The sequence below is a fragment of the Nerophis lumbriciformis genome, linkage group LG01 (genome assembly GCF_033978685.3).
Source record: "Nerophis lumbriciformis linkage group LG01, RoL_Nlum_v2.1, whole genome shotgun sequence".
Lineage (NCBI taxonomy): Eukaryota > Metazoa > Chordata > Actinopteri > Syngnathiformes > Syngnathidae > Nerophis > Nerophis lumbriciformis.
The window spans coordinates 77,245,014-77,265,370 of NC_084548.2; the positions used below are offsets into that span (position 1 = coordinate 77,245,014).

The following is a 20,357-nucleotide window of genomic DNA, read 5'->3' on the forward strand; positions in this document are numbered from 1 at the left end:
AGTGGCCCCTGCAGCCTCCAATTTGTATTTATGCGGCCCTCGCTGGAGAAGGACTCCAGGCCTCATAAATACATATGCTAGCAATGTCATGCTAGCTATTCATTGGATGTGTGTTTTTACTAAATATATTCTTAATTCATTCATTGGATGTGTGTTTTTAGTAAATATATTGTTCATTCGCCAAGATTTTGAACCCTGCGGCTTATAAAACGGAGCGGCTAATTTATGAATGTTTTTTTTTCCGTAATGTTTTGTGATCAATACTTTTTACCAAGCCAAGGACTGAAATGGTGTGTTATTGTTGTGCTGTGGCGCCATCTTTTGGACGACTTTGTTCACTGCAGGTGTTGAAAATATACTTCCTGTTTTAACCAAGTAACCGGAAATTAGCATCCGTGGCGGTTTTGCTCGAAATAATTCTTCATTCATCACTCCGAACAACGTTTGTACGTTTTACAATATAACTAAAACAATTCTTACTTCCTAAAGCATCCCATGTGTGATGTCTGGACGAGTCTTTTCATGCATATTTGTAATGTAATCAAGCTAGCGGCATTAGCATGAGCTAATATGCTAACATGTTTACAAGTGTCTGTGTTAGTATTATTAACTTACAATGGCATTCTTTTTCTATTGTTTCACTTACACAAATTCCTCAGTAAGGTCAGCAAAACGTCACCGTGGAGTTATTGAGTCTGTTTGATTGGAGAGCTAGCTTGCGCAGCTAGTGTGTTGTCGGGTTTAAGCACCGAACTATCTATTAAACAGAACAAGAAGCAAGGAATCAGGCAGAGACAGAGTTAAATTTTGCTCATGAGGAGAAGGTATGGCCCTGCACACTCAGTTACAGTCTCACCCTATGCTCTGAGGCACAGCCCACGTGCTCCTCTATTTATTCAGTTTGGGAGTTCCCTAGTTACATGGCTTCAAAAGGGAGGGGTCACACATTATGCCAGCAGCAGCTCAGTACGCACAATACCTGATTATTCACAACGGAAATGTGCTGGGGGCCTTGTGATTGCGCCCTGTCTCTGCTTTGTCTGCCTGCTGTCGCCTTATCTTCGTTGAGGTGCTGGTTCGTCCTTGGCTGTTAGCAGGCTGTGAAAGACAGAAACATGTGTGGTGAGGCCACTCCTCACATTGCAGTGGAAGATAACAAGTTGCACGAGAAGAAAAAGTACAGCTTGAGCACAATCGATAGTAACTAGAGCAAGTGTGATAACGTATATATAATTATTCTAACAGTGTCCATGACCATGACTTCTGTTTTGTTTGATCAGCCGTTTTACTGCCATGTTACAGACACCTTTAAGGTATGTAAATAAACATTTACAAAATACTTCTGTGTAAATAACTCATTTCACAAGGTGTCTAGCTGCGGTGCGGAAACTTGTTCTTCTTGTCAAATTGAGTGGATGATGCCATGAAAATAGGGTACAAGCTGTACATTGACTACCCTTAGCTTGTAATAAAATGACTATATTGTTCTGTGACGCAGGAGCTACGACTCAAGTCTTGCTCAAGGACAGCAGACACTTGGCCATGCAAATCCTATTTGTCCACATTGTTGGCTGCAATCAGCTTCCTCCCAATCATTCGTCTCTTCCTTCAAGGTCCCGTTTCATCCTTTCAGCTGCAATCACACCTTTTCAAATGTGTGATGAGGTCACATGTCTAATCAGCAGCTCGTCAGGCTGCCCTTGTCTGGTTCCTCCTGCAAACACGCACACGCTTTACAATTACAGGAATACACTCTCATTTTTCACATGTAAAAATGATTTTATATTTTCTGTCGCCAGAATTTCAGCAGTGTTTTTTACAGCGAATGAATGTGGATTACAAATGTGTACCACTGTTATTTTTAAAGTAGCAATGATAGTCACACACACACTAGGTGTGGTGAAATGTGTCCTCTGCATTTGATTCATCACCCTTGTTCAGGGGAGCAGTGAGCAGCAGCGGTGACTGCGCTCGGGAATCATTTTTGGTGATTTAACCCCCAATTCCAAGCCTTGATGCTGAGTGCCAAGCAGGGAGGTAATGGCTCGCATTTTTATAGTCTTTGGTATGACTCGGCCGGGGTTTGAACTCACAACCAGGCCCGGCCCTAACCAATCTTGCGCCCTAGGCAAGATTTTAGGTGGCGGCGCCCCCACCCCACATCGGCAGTGAAGTGTATATACTCACAAGAACCCGAATAGCTTTGTCTTTGACCTTTTTTTTTTACTTACAACTATACCTAATATATAAAGGGGTGGAAAAGTGACTATTACCTGCAGGGCAAACATTAGCTAACCAGAAGGCAATAACAATGTAAACAAAAAACACCTGCTTAAAAGATCTAATACAAATGTCCCTGAGGAATGTAAGGTGGGAGTACTGTAATTACCTAACGTTACATTATTATTTTCCATAACAATTTAGCCCCCTCCACAATATTAACCCGACGTTAAAACAGAACTAGCTATTTATTGATTAGCAATTGCCGACTCATGTAACATTAGCTTAATGCTAAAAAGCCAGGTTACTATCACATTCTGTAACAGACAAATAATTTCATGTAGGCTAACGTTACCTACCTGCTACCTCTTGTCTTTTTCTCGTTTCTCCTCCTCTTCTTTTCTCTTTTTTCTTCCCTGGGCACCTGACAGTTTTGGCCGTTTTGACATCTTGTGTTGATTTTTTGATGTGGTGACGTCCAAAAAGAGTCATGATACGGGAAGGGAGAGGGCGCACCGTGCGGGGGGGGTGGGGATGTTGTAACAAATAATATTTCTAATAAATAGGCTTTACTTTGCATTTTAATTAACGTGGGATTATTTTTTGTATTTAGAAATAATAGTACCACCTTTTTTTCTCTTTTTTTTTTTTTTCTCTCTAACATTTGTAGCACTGGCGTGGCGCCCCCTGATGGACGGCGCCCTTAGCATTTGCCTATACGGCCTATGCCACGGGCCGGCCCTGCTCACAACCTAGCCATCTCAGGGCGGACACTCTAACCACTAGGCCACCGAGTTTATGCTCAAATTCTGAGGACTCAGCTGCCACTTTCTTGACGTCAAATCTTGTTAGAGTGCACTGGGAAAATAAGTTGTAGATTTTACGCTGAAACGCCAGAATTTTGCTTTGAAAATAAAGTGGTAGAGATTTTCCACTTACAGTGGTGCACTGACTTGTCCAGGGTGTACCCCGCCTTCTGCCTGATTGTAGCTGAGATAGGCTCCAGCCAGCCCAAAAGGGACAAGCGGTAGAAAATGGATGCACTGTAAAAACAACATCTGTGGATTTAACAGTAAAAAGTGGCAGAATTCTCCTGCAAAAAGAAGAGATTTAACATTGACAGTAGTTTGGTGTCAAAACAATTCTGGCGAGCGGTTTTTACCCTAAAATCTTCTGATCTTTTTACAGTGTACTCCTGTAAAGTGGGAAAGTTGTTTTTTCCACCAACTTTTTTTGACAGACAGACTTCACTGTAAAAAAAACAAAATAAACACTGTATAGTGTGTGGTAAATGTTGGAATAATTGTTTGTAAGTTATCACAAAAGAAACGTTGTATTATGAATGCTGTCTTTCGAGGCCTAACAAGAGGAAGAAGGCTCGTGAAACGCCACTGTGATTTCAACACGGACAGATGGCAGGATCTGCTCAACTTCCAGAGGAACTCTCTTTGAAGTGTTAAACGAACTCTCTTTGAAATATTTCACAAACTCTCTTCCAACTATTTGGTAACCGAGGTCAACGCTATTTACGACCCGCTGCCCTCTTGAAGTCCCTGTGGTCAGGAGACGGGAGGGGTTATCCATTGTCCTCCAACACCTGCCCCAGCTGGATCCAGGAAGAGCCCAAGCCCGAGAAATCCTCTTCTTGGACTTCAAAGCGACCGAAAACAATGACTGTTTTACATACTTCCCGTTCCTGCTGTGACATGTGTTGGTGCGTGAACATTGAACATCTGAATAAATGAGGAGACGAAAACCTTCTTGGTCAGAGCGTGGTGCAGGACTGTACAGAGAGTGCAGTGGCCATGTCTCTCCTCAATATTGAGTCCAAATTGAATTCTGTCTCTGTTTGATTCCTTGCCTTTTGTCTTGTTTAATAGATGTCCTCAGTGTTTGAACGTGACAGTAAAATTCTGATAAGAAATATAATTATGCATTAATAATAATGATATTACAAAAAAAACTGTTTTTCCATTTACAGTAATGCACTGTAAAAACCACCTCAGGTTAGAAAAAATTGTCAGCGTCGTGGCCAGAATGTGAGCGTACAAATATAGTCTGCTAGTCAAATAATACTCTTCATTTGACCCTCAAATGTACTGCTATCTTTTAACAAGGCGCTGTAAATGAAGATATAAAACAGTAGATTGTACGGTAGAATAGTGGTTGTCAGAATTTTACTGCAAAAATAATCGTTGTATTGTTTTTCCATTTCCACTGTAAAACAATGTCTGGAGATTTAACGATAAACAACTGCTATCTCAATTGTTACAATTTGGCCCTCAAAATAACAGTTGTATGGTTTTCACATTCACTGTAATTCATTGTAAAAAGAAAAAAATGGTGCAATTCTAGCCTTTGAGCTGCCAGGTTTTTTTTACTGTAAAATGTAGATTTGTTTACAGTGCACTGTAAATAAAAAATCAGTATACTATTATTATTACTAGTAGTAGTATGTTCATTAAAATAACTGTGTTCCATTTACAGGAATGCACTGTAAAAACAAAGTCTGTAGATGTCACAGTAAAGAAAACTGGCAGCTCAGTCGCCAGAACTTTACTGTAAAAATACTGACTTCCAATTTACAGTCATTCAAATGAAAAACGCCATCATTTTCATGGGACTGAGCTGACAGTTTTTACCGTAAAATCTGCAAAAAAAAAAACGTTTTTGACAGAGCGCTATAGATCAATAAAAATCAATAGATTTTACAGTATCATACCGGAAGCTCAGTTGCCAGAATTTTACCGTAAAAATAACTGTTGTACCGTAATTGTGTAAAAAAAAAAAAACATTGGAGATTTTACTGTTCATTTCTGGCTATTTGTTTTTTCTGGAAAATCTCCAGATGAGTTTTTACAGAGCACTGTCAATCAGGTAAAAAATCAGTGGTTTGTAAATGCTGCATTATCATTGTACCGTATTTTCCGCACTATTAGCCGCACCTAAAAAACACAAATTTACTCAAAAGCTGACAGTGCGGCTTATAACCCGGTGCGCTTTATATATGGATTCATATTAAGATTCATTGTCATAAAGTTTCGGTCTCGCAACTACGGTAAACAGCCGCCATCTTTTTTCCCCGTAGAAGAGGAAGTGCTTCTTCTTCTACGCAAGCAACCGCCAAGGTAAGCACCCGCCCCCATAGAACAGGAAGCGCTTCTTCTTCTACTGTAAGCAACCACCCGCCCGCGTAGAAGAAGAAGAAGTGCGCGGATATTACGTTTCATTTCCTTTGTGTGTTTACATCTGTAAAGACCACAAAATGGCTCCTACTAAGCGACAGGGATCCGGTTCATGAAAAGACGCAATCTCTCCATCCGCACACGGACTACTATTTCACAGCAACTGCCTAAAGACTTTCAAGAAAAGCTGGCTACTTTCCGTGCATATTGTAAAAACAAGATAGCTGAAAAAAAGATCCGGCCAGAGAACATTATCAACATGGACGAGGTTCCACTGACTTTTGATATTCCTGTGAACCGCACTGTGGATACAACGGGAGCACGTACGGTGAATATTCGCACCACAGGGAATGAGAAGTCGTCCTTCACTGTGGTTCTAGCTTGCCATGCTAATGGCCAGAAACTTCCACCCATGGTGATATTCAAAAGGAAGACCTTGCCAAAAGAGACCTTTCCAGCCGGCGTCATCATAAAAGCTAACTCGAAGGGATGGATGAAGAAAAGATGAGCGAGTGGTTAAGGTAAGTTTACGCGAAGAGGCCGGGTGGCTTTTTTCACGCAGCTCCGTCCATGTTGATATACGACTCCATGCGCGCCCACATCACGCTGGTTTTTAATATATTATTAAAGTTTGACTGACCTATCTGACTGTTTTTTTGACATTCCTTTAGCGCAGTTAGATGCGGCTTATAACACGGGGCGGCTTATAGGTGGACAAAGTTTTGAAATATGCCGTTCATTGAAGGCGCGGCTTATAACCCAGGGCGCCTTATGGTGCGGAAAATACGGTACTAGATATTATTAGAAAATAACAGTTTTTATCCATGCACTGTAAAAACCTTGCTAGATTTAGCAGTAAAAAGCTGTCATAAAAATAACAGCGGTGGCCATTTTCCATTGACAGTAATTCAGAGTAAACATGGAGGACACATTAGACTGTTTCATGACGTTTCTACATCAAGTCTCCCTGTGAGGATTGTGGATCTTCTTGTTGACGGTATTGGGAATATAAGATGTCCCGTGAGGCCAGAACAAATAGGACTCAGAGATGAAGGTCTAAGTCCACACTTGATGGCAGTGAAAGGACACATCCTAAATGTTGCATCTAAAAGATGGCCAGGATTTGCTGGGAGGTGAAAGGTGGATTAAACGGATCCATCCATACTTTATATGAAGCTTTCATTTGCTGGGAGGTGAAAGGTGGATTAAAGAGATCCATCCATACTTTATATGAAGCTTTCATTTGCTGGGAGGTGAAAGGTGGATTAAAGTGATCCATCCATACTTGATATGAAGCTTTCACTCTTTGATGCTTGCAATCATTCACACGCGTTTGCTGTCATCTCCCTCACAACATTTCCTTCTTCTTCTACAATTCCAATTATTTGCACTATTTTTCCTCTTCAAGGTCGCATTCCATACAGCAGTATTTTTCAACCACTGTGCCGCGGCACACTATGAGATACAGTCTGGTGTGCCGTGGGGAGATTATGCAGTTTCATCTAATTGGGTTAAAAATATTTTTTGCTTGCAAAGCAGTAATTATAGTCTGCAAATAATGTGTTGTTGTTGTTGTTGAGTGTCGGTGCTGTCTAGAGCTGGGCAGAGTAACCCTGTAATACCATATCATATCAGTAGGTGGCAGCAGGTAGATAATTGCTTTGTAGATGTGGGAAACTCGTCGTGTGAGACGACGATGGTTTGTGGTGATCACAACATGCAGACGACAGCAGGAGGCAGTGTGCAGGTAAAAAGGTATCTAATGCTTAAACCAAAAATAAACAAAAGGTGAGTGCCCCTAAGAAAAGGCATTGAAGCTTAGGGAAGACTATGCAGAACCAAACTAAAACTGAACTGGCTACAAAGTAAACAAAAACAGAATGCTGGACGACAGCAAAGACTTACTGTGGAGCAGAGACGGCGTCCACAAAGTACATCCCAACATGACATGACAATCAACAATGTCCACACAAAGAATGATAGCAAGAACTGAAATATTCTTGATTGCTAAAACAAAGCAGGTGCGGTGAATATCGCTCAAAGGAAGACATGAAACTGCTACAGGAAAATACCAACAAAAGAGAAAAAAAATAAGTCAGGGTGTGATGTGAAAGGTCGTGACAGTACACCTACTCTGAGACAAGACCTATATTGATACAGTACACCTACTTTGAGACAAGACCTATATTGATGCAGTACATCTACTTTGAGACAAGACCTATATTGATACAGTACATCTACCGGTACTCTGAGACAAGACCTATATTGATACAGTACACCTACTTTGAGACAAGACCTATATTGATACAGTACATCTACTCTGAGACAAGACCTGTATTGATACAGTACATCTACTTTGAGACAAGACCTATATTGATACAGTACACCTACTTTGAGACAAGACCTATATTGATACAGTACATCTACTTTGAGACAAGACCTATATTGATACAGTACATCTACTTTGAGACAAGACCTATATTGATACAGTACACCTACTTTGAGACAAGACCTATATTGATACAGTACATCTACTTTGAGACAAGACCTATATTGATACAGTACACCTACTTTGAGACAAGACCTATATTGATACAGTACATCTACTTTGAGACAAGACCTATATTGATACAGTACATCTACTTTGAGACAAGACCTATATTGATACAGTACATCTACTTTGAGACAAGACCTATATTGATACAGTACACCTACTTTGAGACAAGACCTATACTGATACAGTACATCTACTTTGAGACAAGACCTATATTGATACAGTACACCTACTTTGAGACAAGACCTATATTGATACAGTACACCTACTTTGAGACAAGACCTATATTGATACAGTACATCTACTTTGAGACAAGACCTATATTGATACAGTACATCTACTTTGAGACAAGACCTATATTGATACAGTACATCTACTTTGAGACAAGACCTATATTGATACAGTACATCTACTTTGAGACAAGACCTATATTGATACAGTACACCTACTTTGAGACAAGACCTATCTTGATACAGTACACCTACTTTCAGACAAGACCTATCTTGATACAGTACATCTACTTTGAGACAAGACCTATATTGATACAGTACACCTACTTTGAGACAAGACCTATATTGATACAGTACACCTACTTTGAGACAAGACCTATATTGATACAGTACATCTACTTTGAGACAAGACCTATATTGATACAGTACACCTACTTTGAGACAAGACCTATATTGATACAGTACACCTACTTTGAGACAAGACCTATATTGATACAGTACACCTACTTTGAGACAAGACCTATATTGATACAGTACACCTACTTTGAGACAAGACCTATATTGATACAGTACATCTACTTTGAGACAAGACCTATATTGATACAGTACACCTACTTTGAGACAAGACCTATATTGATACAGTACATCTACTTTGAGACAAGACCTATATTGATACAGTACATCTACTTTGAGACAAGACCTATATTGATACAGTACACCTACTGTGAGACAAGACCTATATTGATACAGTACATCTACTTTGAGAAAAGACCTATATTGATACAGTACACCTACTTTGAGACAAGATCTATATTGATACAGTACATCTACTTTGAGACAAGACCTATATTGATACAGTACACCTACTTTGAGACAAGACCTATATTGATACAGTACATCTACTTTGAGACAAGACCTATATTGATACAGTACATCTACTATATTGGTTATGGTTTAAAGTCATATCCAACAATTGCAAAAACGAGTTTTTACTGTCTGATGAGTTGAATTGTGAATGATATCTGCTGGTTTTGTGCCTTCGCATGTTTTCAATGGCTGCAAAAAGGATGAAAAAGATCGACTTCCAGCATCAAGTTAGTAGATGAGGGTTGTTGGCCACCAGGGGGCGTCCTAGCACTGCCTGTCATACTACAATAAACACTGACAAATTAAATACATCTTTAAGTAATTACCCGAATGTGTTACTAAGTCATTTAAATTTGAGTTAAATACCTACATGTGCTAATAAATGTCATTACTTTATTAAATGTACATTTCAATATTTCATCAATTATTCCAATATTTAAAGATTAATATAATCATTTCATGTATCATTGCTTTTATCATGTTAAGAGTTTATTTCATCATGTTAGAGTTTATTTCATCATGTTAGAGTTTATTTCATCATGTTAGAGTTTATTTCATCATGTTAGAGTTAATCAGCGTTTTTGTCTGTCAAACTCAGTGGGCGTGTCCTAACACCTGATTGGTTACACGCCACTTCCGCTTGTCTGCGGAACTTGGGCCAGATAAGCGGAAATAACTCGGGATAATTCCTCCGCGTTAAAAGTGCTGAGTCAGCAGCTCTAAAATACTCCCCGAGTAGTCCTCTTAAGTTAACTTAAGTGCTGAGTCAGCAGCTCTAAAATACTCCCCGAGTCGTCCTCTTAAGTTAAGTTAAGTGCCGAGTCAGCAGCTGTACAATTGTGACGTCACAACGTCACAGAGGCCAGTGAAGGCTGCACTTGTGCCGCAGACCGCCAGGGGGCAGCACCGTTGCATGTGAGCAAACATCATGACGTCATGCGCAGGCCTGGCAGATGACCCAAAAGTTGCTAAGACTTGATGTTCTAAATCCGGGGTCTCAAAGTCAATTGACCAGGGGCCACCGGATGCAGAAAGTGGGTGAGGCTGGGCTGCAAGAAAAGATTTCTTAAAAAAAATCTAACATGCACTTTTTAATGAATTCACCTTCTTTGAATGGTTCTCCCGCCCTCGCAACACACTTGCCAACCCTCACCATTTTTATGGGAGACTCCCGAATTTCAGTGCCCCATCCCGACAATCTGCCGGGGCAACCATTCTCACCAATTTGTCCCCATTTTCACCCGGACATCAATTTTAAGGGCACAGCCTTTAACGTCCTCTACAACCTGTCGTCGCGTCGCTTCTTCACAATACAAAGAGCGTCACATGTTGTATGAGGCTTCTGCAGACACACGTAATGACTGCAAGACATACTTGATCAACAGCCATTGAGGTCACACTGAGAGTGGCCGTATAAACAACTATAACACTCTTACTAATGTGCGCCACACTGTGAACGCACACCAAACAAGAATGACAAACACATTTCGGGAGAACATCCGCACAGTAACACAACATAAACACAACAGAACAAATACCCAGAATCCCTTGCAGCCCTAACTCTTCCGGGCTAGAATATACACACCAGCTACCACCTCAACCGACACACAAAGGGGGGGCGAGGTTTGGTGGTAGCTGGTGTGTATATTCTAGCCCGGAAGAGTTAGGGCTGCAAGGGGTTTCCCGGAAAAATTGGGAGGGTTGGCAAGTATGAGGCTGTCAAACTACATTCATATAAAACTGTCAAACTACATTCATATAAAACTGTCAAACTACATTCATATAAAACTGTCAAACTACATTCATATAAAACTGTCAAACTACATTCATATAAAACTGTCAAACTACATTCATATAAAACTGTCAAACTACATTCATATAAAACTGTCAAACTACATTCATATAAAACTGTCAAACTACATTCATATAAAACTGTCAAACTACATTCATATAAAACTGTCAAACTACATTCATATAAAACTGTCAAACACCATTCATATAAAACTGTCAAACTACATTCATATAAAACTGTCAAACTACATTCATATAAAACTGTCAAACTACATTCATATAAAACTGTCAAACTACATTCATATAAAACTGTCAAACTACATTCATATAAAACTGTCAAACTACATTCATATAAAACTGTCAAACTACATTCATATAAAACTGTCAAACTACATTCATATAAAACTGTCAAACTACATTCATATAAAACTGTCAAACTACATTCATATAAAACTGTCAAACTACATTCATATAAAACTGTCAAACACCATTCATATAAAACTGTCAAACTACATTCATATAAAACTGTCAAACTACATTCATATAAAACTGTCAAACTACATTCATATAAAACTGTCAAACTACATTCATATAAAACTGTCAAACTACATTCATATAAAACTGTCAAACTACATTCATATAAAACTGTCAAACTACATTCATATAAAACTGTCAAACATCATTCATATAAAACTGTCAAACTACATTCATATAAAACTGTCAAACATCATTCATATAAAACTGTCAAACTACATTCATATAAAACTGTCAAACTACATTCATATAAAACTGTCAAACACCATTCATATAAAACTGTCAAACATCATTCATATAAAACTGTCAAACATCATTCATATAAAAGTGACGGGCCGCACTAACATTACATTTTCATATTAAGGTGCAGGCCGCAAAATAACGTCTCTCTGGCCGCATGTCTGAGACCATGTTCTAAATACTTTGTGCTGCTAAAACTTCATGTTCTAAATACTTTGTGCTGCTAAAACTTCATGTTCTAAATACTTTGTGCTGCTAAAACTTCATGTTCTAAATACTTTGTGCTGCTAAAACTTCGCTGCGAGGAGCCTTTCAAAGAAAACACAATTGCATTGCACATAGTAGAATGACATGTATTTTCTTTCTTTTTTTTTAAATTTTATAAACCTTTATTTATAAATTGCAATATTTACAAACAATCGAGAATTAATAATAATCAAAACAAGTACAAAAACAGTACAAATCAGCGCCAGGGGGTTGTAAACTCAATAAAGTAACTAAAATAGAATGCTATATATATATATATATATATATATATATATATATATCAGTGAGGTGCGGTGAGGTTGATGGCTGGTGAGGCACTGACTTCATCACAGTCAGATTTACAAACATATGAACCCTAAAGAGTATCTTATTCACCATTTGATTGGCAGCAGTTAACGGGTTATGTTTAAAAGCTCATACCAGCATTCTTCCCTGCTTGGCACTCAGCATCAAGGCTTGGAATTGGGGGTTAAATCACCAAAAATGATTCCCGGGTGCGGCGCCGCTGCTCCCCTCATCTCTTGATCACCCCACGGGGTAGAGGACACATTTCACCACACCTAGTGTGTGTGTGTGACAATCATTGCTACTTTAACTTATCTTTAACTTTACACATACAAACTGTAGCACACAAAAAAGCACATTTAATAAAAAAATGTTATTATGGTCTTATGTAACCTATACGTACTACAAATTTAATGCAATACTGTATATACGGGGTTTTATGGGCTCAGAACAGAAGTCTAGGGTTTCGACTTGGAGAGAGAAGGCAGAGCTTAAACTGTAGTTTGGTTGACACCGTGTACCGTATTTTCCGCACTATAAGGCGCACCTAAAAACCACAAATTTTCTCTAAAGCTGACAGTGCGCCTTATAACCCGGTGCGCTTTATTACGATTCATTTTCATAAAGTTTCGATCTCGCAACTTCGGTAAACAGCCGCCATCTTTTTTCCCGGTAGAACAGGAAGCGCTTCTTCTTCTACGCAAGCAACCGCCAAGGAAAGCACCCGCCCCCATAGAACAGGAAGCGCTTCTTCTTCTACTGTAAGCAACCACCCGCCCCCGGAAGAAGAAGAAAAAACGCGCGGATATCACCGTACGTTTCATTTCCTGTTTACATCTGTAAAGACCACAAAATGGCTCCTACTAAGCGACAAGGATCCGGTTCATAAAAAGACGCAATCTCTCCATCCGCACACGGATTACTACCGTATTTCACAGCAACTGATATTCCTGTGAACCGCACTGTGGATACAACGGGAGCACGTACGGTGAATATTCGCACCACAGGGAATGAGAAGTCATCCTTCACTGTGGTTCTAGCTTGCCATGCTAACTTCCACCCATGGTGATATTCAAAAGGAAGACCTTGCCAAAAGAGACCTTTCCAGCCGGCGTCATCATAAAAGCTAACTCGAAGGGATGGATGGATGAAGAAAAGATGAGCGAGTGGTTAAGGGAAGTTTACGCGAAGAGGCCGGGTGGCTTTTTTCACACAGCTCCGAAGGCGAACACACCTTCACTAAGACGGGCAGACAGCGCCGGACGACATACGCCAACATTTGCCAGTGGATCGTAAATGCCTGGGCAGATATTTCGGTCACAACTGTGGTCCGAGCTTTCCGGAAGGCAGGATTCACAGAACTACTGGACAACAGTGACACTGACTCCGATGACTTCGAAGAGACGGAGCCGGCCATTTTGGAACCCACGCTTGCGCAACTTTTCAATTCGGACACCGAAGACGAAGAATTCGAAGGATTTACGAATGAAGAATAACTTCAGAAGGTGAGCGCTATGTTTATTTTGTGTGTTGTGACATTAACGTTCGAGCAACATTATGTTACTATTGCTCTACACCATTTTGAATTTTACTATGTTTGTGATTGCACATTTGCGTACATTTTGGGACAGAGTTGTTAGAACGCTGGTTTTCAATATATTATTAAAGTTTGACTGAACTATCTGACTGTTTTTTTTGACATTCCCTTTAGCGCAGCGTAGGCGCGGCTTATAATCCGGGGCGGCTTATTGGTGGACAAAGTTATGAAATATGAAATTCATTGAAGGTGCGGCTAATAATCCGGTGCGCCTTATAGTGCGGAAAATACGGTATTTAAACCATTTGTGAGGGACAGCAGATATATACACACAATAAGTTGAATGGCCATTCAACATGAAATAAATCGGGACAACAGTGACTATATACATACATACAATTCTAATTTCATTAATTAATATTTCTGGATCTGAATAAATCTCAGTTCAGACTTAGAGTTCTTAGAAAAAAAAAGGATGGCAGTACAGCTCGTGTACTGCAGGTTAAAGATGGGGAAAAAACGTAAAGGGTCGGCTCGAGAGCCTCCTACCCGCCCAAACCGAACAGGTGGTGGGGTTTCTGGCTGGAATCCTCCAAGAATACTCCTTGGACTAGATGCTCCTTTCTTTAGCTCGCCATCAAAACAAGAGAAGCCTGGCCTGTGTAAGAGCCAGGAACATTCTTTTAAATCCAACATATCTTCTTCCTCCATATTGTACAATATAAATCAATAACATCAAAATCACAATATGCAATAAAATGTCAAAATAACTATTAGCAGCATCAGTGCACTAAACATGCTTATTATCAAAACACATTTAAAAGTACATTTAACACACAAATAGTTATCAAAAGGTTTAATTGTATACAGACGATTGATAATATGCTACAAAGACTTGCAATGAAAACAATCGAAGAGGGATAAATGCTAACTGTGCTATGTTCATAAATATGGACTCACCAACAGCTTAATGAGAGACTCCGGCGCTGGTAGTCGGCTCTATAAAGTTACAAATGAGGCATTTGAGTTTCTACTTAGTTAGCACAATATTCCAGGTAAAAAGGAGGATTAAAAACCTACCTCGAGCAAACAATCGATCTGTCAGCTGGCAACTTCCTGCTACCGGCTTATAAGCCCAGCTAATTGGACCGCGGCAGTCACGTGACCAGGAAGCACGCACAGCGCTCAAAGAGTAACTAGTAAGCAAGAGCATACCAGTCAAATACAAAAAGGTATACATTTGGCACCTGCGTTACACTTACCTTTACTTATAAGTGCGGGAACAGTGGTGTTGGTGTTGGAGGAGTTGTGAATGAATGAAATATGAAATCCGTGCTGCAGTCTGCAGGTGTACCTAATGTTGTGTCCCTGCAGTCGTTGTTGTTTTTGCACTTTTTGGCTTCTTATTAAGTGACTTTTTTGGGTGGATTCGGTCTTGCACGTGGAGGGTTTGGGTGTGAGCTTTAGTTGGTGTGGTGCTCCTGTCGGGGGGTGCATTCTGCGCGGGGGTGCATTAACCGGCACCAGGAGGCGGGATTACTGCGAGCCTCACACAGTGCGTCTTCGCAGCAGTTTTATGATCGCTCAGCACAAGAAATACTTTACACACATACAGTTGTTGACAAAATACACTGTACATTATATACCTCAGCTAACTAAACTATGGAAATGTATAATATAATTCATATAGCAATACGGTCTCACTGCACAGCAGGCCAGCAGTTAGCCGAGTCCGCAATCCATGTTGAGGCACTGAGTGACGTGCCTCAACTGGCTGCTGATCACCGCACCGTCTCTTCTCAGTATTTGAACGGCAAATGTGAAAATTCAGCGATTTTGAATAAAAATAATCTAAAACTGGTGAAGTTAAATGGAAAATAACTTTATAGTATAATTTAATTAATTTTGTATCTTTTTACATTTTTTTTCTTTCCATGATGGCACATAAGGCCCCGCCTCACCTGCCTCCAGTGACTGCACGTCACTGATATATATATATATATATATATATATATATATATATATATATATATATATATATATATATATATATATAACAAAGTGTAAAGCCATAGGCTCACACATTTTCAGTAAATAATTTAAATTTGGAACACAGCATCATAGTTTTCACAGCTTTTTGCTTTTTAGAGATAGAAAGTGTTTTAAAGTACATTTCTAATTCTTTTTTAAAGGCACAAAAAAGAGGTCGGTATTGAGAAACTTACATTTATGAATATAAAACTTAGCCAATAGTATAATGAGCTTGCAAAGGTCAAATTCCTTTTCAACATTTGTTTCATCCAGTGTAAATGCAAACAGCACATCTTTAAAATGCAGCACACATGAATATTATAATAATATTAACATAATATTGTCCAGGATATCTTTTCTTCAATAGAGATGTTGTCATGGTGACGTCACAGCAGGTTAGATTAGTGTCATGTTGTCAGTGATACTTCATGTGTTGACGAGAAGTGCACCAGCACATATGTGCCTTGCTCAAAAGACCATTGACAGTGTCCACTTACTGTAATGGTTTGAAGGTTGATGCTCTTGTAGACTCAACAACTTTTTCTTTCTGTCTGCCCAAACTTTCTGCAATGAAACACTAAACACTGAGCTCATTGCCCTTATATTATTACACACATCAGAGCATTAAATATATAGCTCTCAATATTATTATATTATATTATTACACATGTCATATATTATTACACACGTCAGAGCATTAAATATATAGCTCTCAATATTATTATTATATTATATTATTACACATGTCAGAGCATTAAATATATAGCTCTCAATATTATTATTATATTATTACACATGTCATATATTATTACACACATGTCAGAGCATTAAATATATAGCTCTCAATATTATTATTATATTATATTATTACACATGTCATATATTATTACACACATGTCAGAGCATTAAATATAAAGCTCTCAATATTATTATTATATTATATTATTATTACACATGTCAGAGCATTAAATATATAGCTCTCAATATTGATATATTCAATGGATGTATATATACCATATATATATCAACTATATACAGTATATATATTCATATTTATACCTATAAATGTACATATGTATAAATCCTCTATATATATATTTATATAGATCAGTGGTTCTTAACCTGGGTTGGATGGAACACTAGGGGTTGGGTGAGTCGGCCTCAGGGGTTCGGCGGAGGTCAAGACACAACCGACTCATTGTGTAAATAAAAACTTCTCCCTATCGGCGTATTATGGATACCCTCAAACAATGTTCCCTAATTTTCCATCTGATTTGCAGGTGTGTCATTTGTTGTGAGTGTGTTTGTGTTGTTCTTTGAACAAGGTGATGTTCATGCACACTTCATTTTGTGCACCAGTAAAAAAAAACATATAACTTTGTCTTGAATTTGAATTTTTTTAAATGTATTTTTCACTAAAGAAGGGTTGGGTGAAGGCGCATATGAAACTGGTGGGGTTCGTCACCTCCAACAAGGTTAAGAACCACTGATCTCGATAGTTACATATTACTTTATTGATTCCTTCAGGAGAGTTCCCTCAGGAAAATTAAACTTCCAGCAGCAGTGTACAGAATTCAGAACAAATTTAAAAAGTAAAAAGTCAATAATGAGGGTATAAATGGAATTAAAATAGAAAATAAAACAATAAGAATAAACATAAAAAGCAACAATAAGAATATAACAAGAGAAACTAGGCAGTAGTGACCATGTTATGAAAATGTATTGCACTTAAAAAAAAATTGCTATTGTTTTGCATCCCCTGTCATATACAGTATTTATACACTATATATATATATACACATATATCAAATGTGATACCTTTATTTCCCCAAGGAGATTATTAAAGTATATATATATATATATATATATATATATATATATATATATATATATATATATATATATATATATATATATATATATATATATATAATATTGTGCCTTTTTGCTGTATTTTTCCTATTTTCTTTCCATATGTGCTGCTGTCCAGTAATAACTTTTTAAGAAGAGAAATAATAATCATCCACACACTCCACTTGGAACATTTTTTATTTCAAGAAAACTCGTCAAATACATTTTCAGGAGCAAGAAAGAAGGTCAAAATGTCTCCTTTCAAGTTGTGTAAGAAAAAGAGGTGTTTATGTACATGATATCATCAACATAGTGTACATGTACATGTGCTTATGTACATGATATAATAAACATGTGGGGGACTCACACTCAAACATTTTGCATAGTCCACACTTGGAAGTGTTTTTTGTTCAAGTGGTGCCAGTGTCAAAGAAAAGAGCAAAAATGTCCCACAAAGTGTGTGAACGTTGCTGTACAATGCACACATCCAACATGTGACATTTGCTGTACAATGCACACATCCAACATGTGACATTTGACATGACATGAGAGTCAATATACCTTTTTTTATCTGAATGGTGGTGCAACACAACTTTGTCTACGTTCACACCACAGGTCAAGTCCCTTTTTAGCATTCATTCACCTCGCAATCCTCATTCTTATTCCCATTGCAAATAGATTCCTCTTTTACAAAAATCTACTCAAAAAATACCTTTTTATAACCTTTTTAGGCCATCTCTGCACTTAATGGCCGCACATGTAATAATACAGTAATAATACAATAATAATACTACAGTGCATCCTGTCAGCAGACAAGAGGAGCTTTTGTAACCTTTTTGAAAAAGGTTTTATTGTACTTTTTATGCCACATGATATATTCCTAGGATCCATTTCAATGGAGAATCCTTTCTGAGTCCAATTGTAAGTTGTGCAAGATTCACGTTCTTTGTAGACAATGTGTACAAGTACTAGTAGTACACATTCCTAGTAGACAATGTGTACCAGTACTAGTAGTACACATTCCTAGTAGACAATGTGTACCAGTACTAGTAGTACACATTCCTAGTAGACAATGTGTACCAGTACTAGTGGTACACATTCCTAGTAGACAATGTGTACAAGTACTGGTAGTACACATTCCTAGTAGACAATGTGTACCAGTACTAGTGGTACACATTCCTAGTAGACAATGTGTACAAGTACTAGTAGTACACATTCCTAGTAGACAATGTGTACCAGTACTAGTGGTACACATTCCTAGTAGACAATGTGTACAAGTACTAGTAGTACACATTCCTAGTAGACAATGTGTACCAGTACTAGTGGTACACATTCCTAGTAGACAATGTGCAGAAGTACTAGTAGTACACATTCCTTGTAGACAATGTGTACAAGTACTAGTAGTACACATTCCTAGTAGACAATGTGTACCAGTACTAGTAGTACACATTCCTAGTAGACAATGTGTACCAGTACTAGTAGTACACATTCCTAGTAGACAATGTGTACCAGTACTAGTGGTACACATTCCTAGTAGACAATGTGTACAAGTACTGGTAGTACACATTCCTAGTAGACAATATGTACCAGTACTAGTGGTACACATTCCTAGTAGACAATGTGTACAAGTACTAGTAGTACACATTCCTAGTAGACAATGTGTACAAGTACTAGTAGTACACATTCCTAGTAGACAATGTGTACCAGTACTAGTGGTACACATTCCTAGTAGACAATGTGCAGAAGTACTAGTAGTACACATTCCTAGTAGACAATGTGTACCAGTACTAGTGGTACACATTCCTAGTAGACAATGTGTACAAGTACTAGTAGTACACATTCCTAGTAGACAATGTGTACAAGTACTGGTAGTACACATTCCTAGTAGACAATGTGTACAAGTACTAGTAGTACACATTCCTAGTAGACAATGTGTACCAGTACTAGTGGTACACAAAAACACTGATTCACACCTGCATCCTCATTCTTTTTCATCCCAATTCCAAATCCATTAAACATTTTCTAAAATGGATTTAAAAAAAAAAAATATATATATATATATATATATATATATATATATATATAATTTTATTCTGTTTTTAAAAAGAGTTTTTTAGGCCATTTTGCAATCAGAAGGAACTTTTTTGAAGCTGTAACCTGTTTTAAAAAAGTTTGATGATAATTGTGATAGCAAAAGGAATGGTCACCCCAGGAGTTGGAATGGATGATTAGGAGGCCAAAGGTTGCCAGACGTATGAAGAACTCCACAGAAAGAAAACAATGTGAATGGTCGCCTGCAGTGTGAACGTAGCCTCTCACCATCCACTCATAAATAGCATCTGTCATTTGGACCTCAACCACTTGAAGATCAGGACTGGAGCCAATCTTGTGTACAAGCTAATGCTAACCATGTTGTGTACAAGCTAATGCTAACCATGTTGTGTACAAGCTAATGCTAACCATGTTGTGTACAATCTAATGCTAACCATGTTGTGTATAAGCTAATGCTAACCATGTTGTGTACAAGCTAATGCTAACCATGTTGTGTACAAGCTAATGCTAACCATGTTGTGTACAAGCTAATGCTAACCATGTTGTGTACAAGCTAATGCTAACCATGTTGTGTACAAGCTAATGCTAACCATGTTGCGTACAAGCTAATGCTAACCATGTTGTGTACAAGCTAATGCTAACCATGTTGTGTACAAGCTAATGCTAACCATGTTGTGTACAAGCTAATGCTAACCATGTTGTGTACAAGCTAA

General features: G+C 38.3%; 1 long non-coding RNA gene across 1 annotated transcript; it reads right to left on the reverse strand.

The window, feature by feature from the left end:
* Positions 1 to 801: 801 nt before the first annotated feature.
* LOC133612554 (uncharacterized) lies at positions 802 to 14,901 on the reverse strand. Its single transcript, XR_012051136.1, has 4 exons — positions 14,791 to 14,901; positions 14,671 to 14,709; positions 14,260 to 14,368; positions 802 to 1,714 (listed from the first exon to the last, which is right to left on the reverse strand). It is a non-coding gene; the product is annotated as an uncharacterized lncRNA (long non-coding RNA).
* Between the last annotated feature and the right edge of the window lie 5,456 nt (positions 14,902 to 20,357).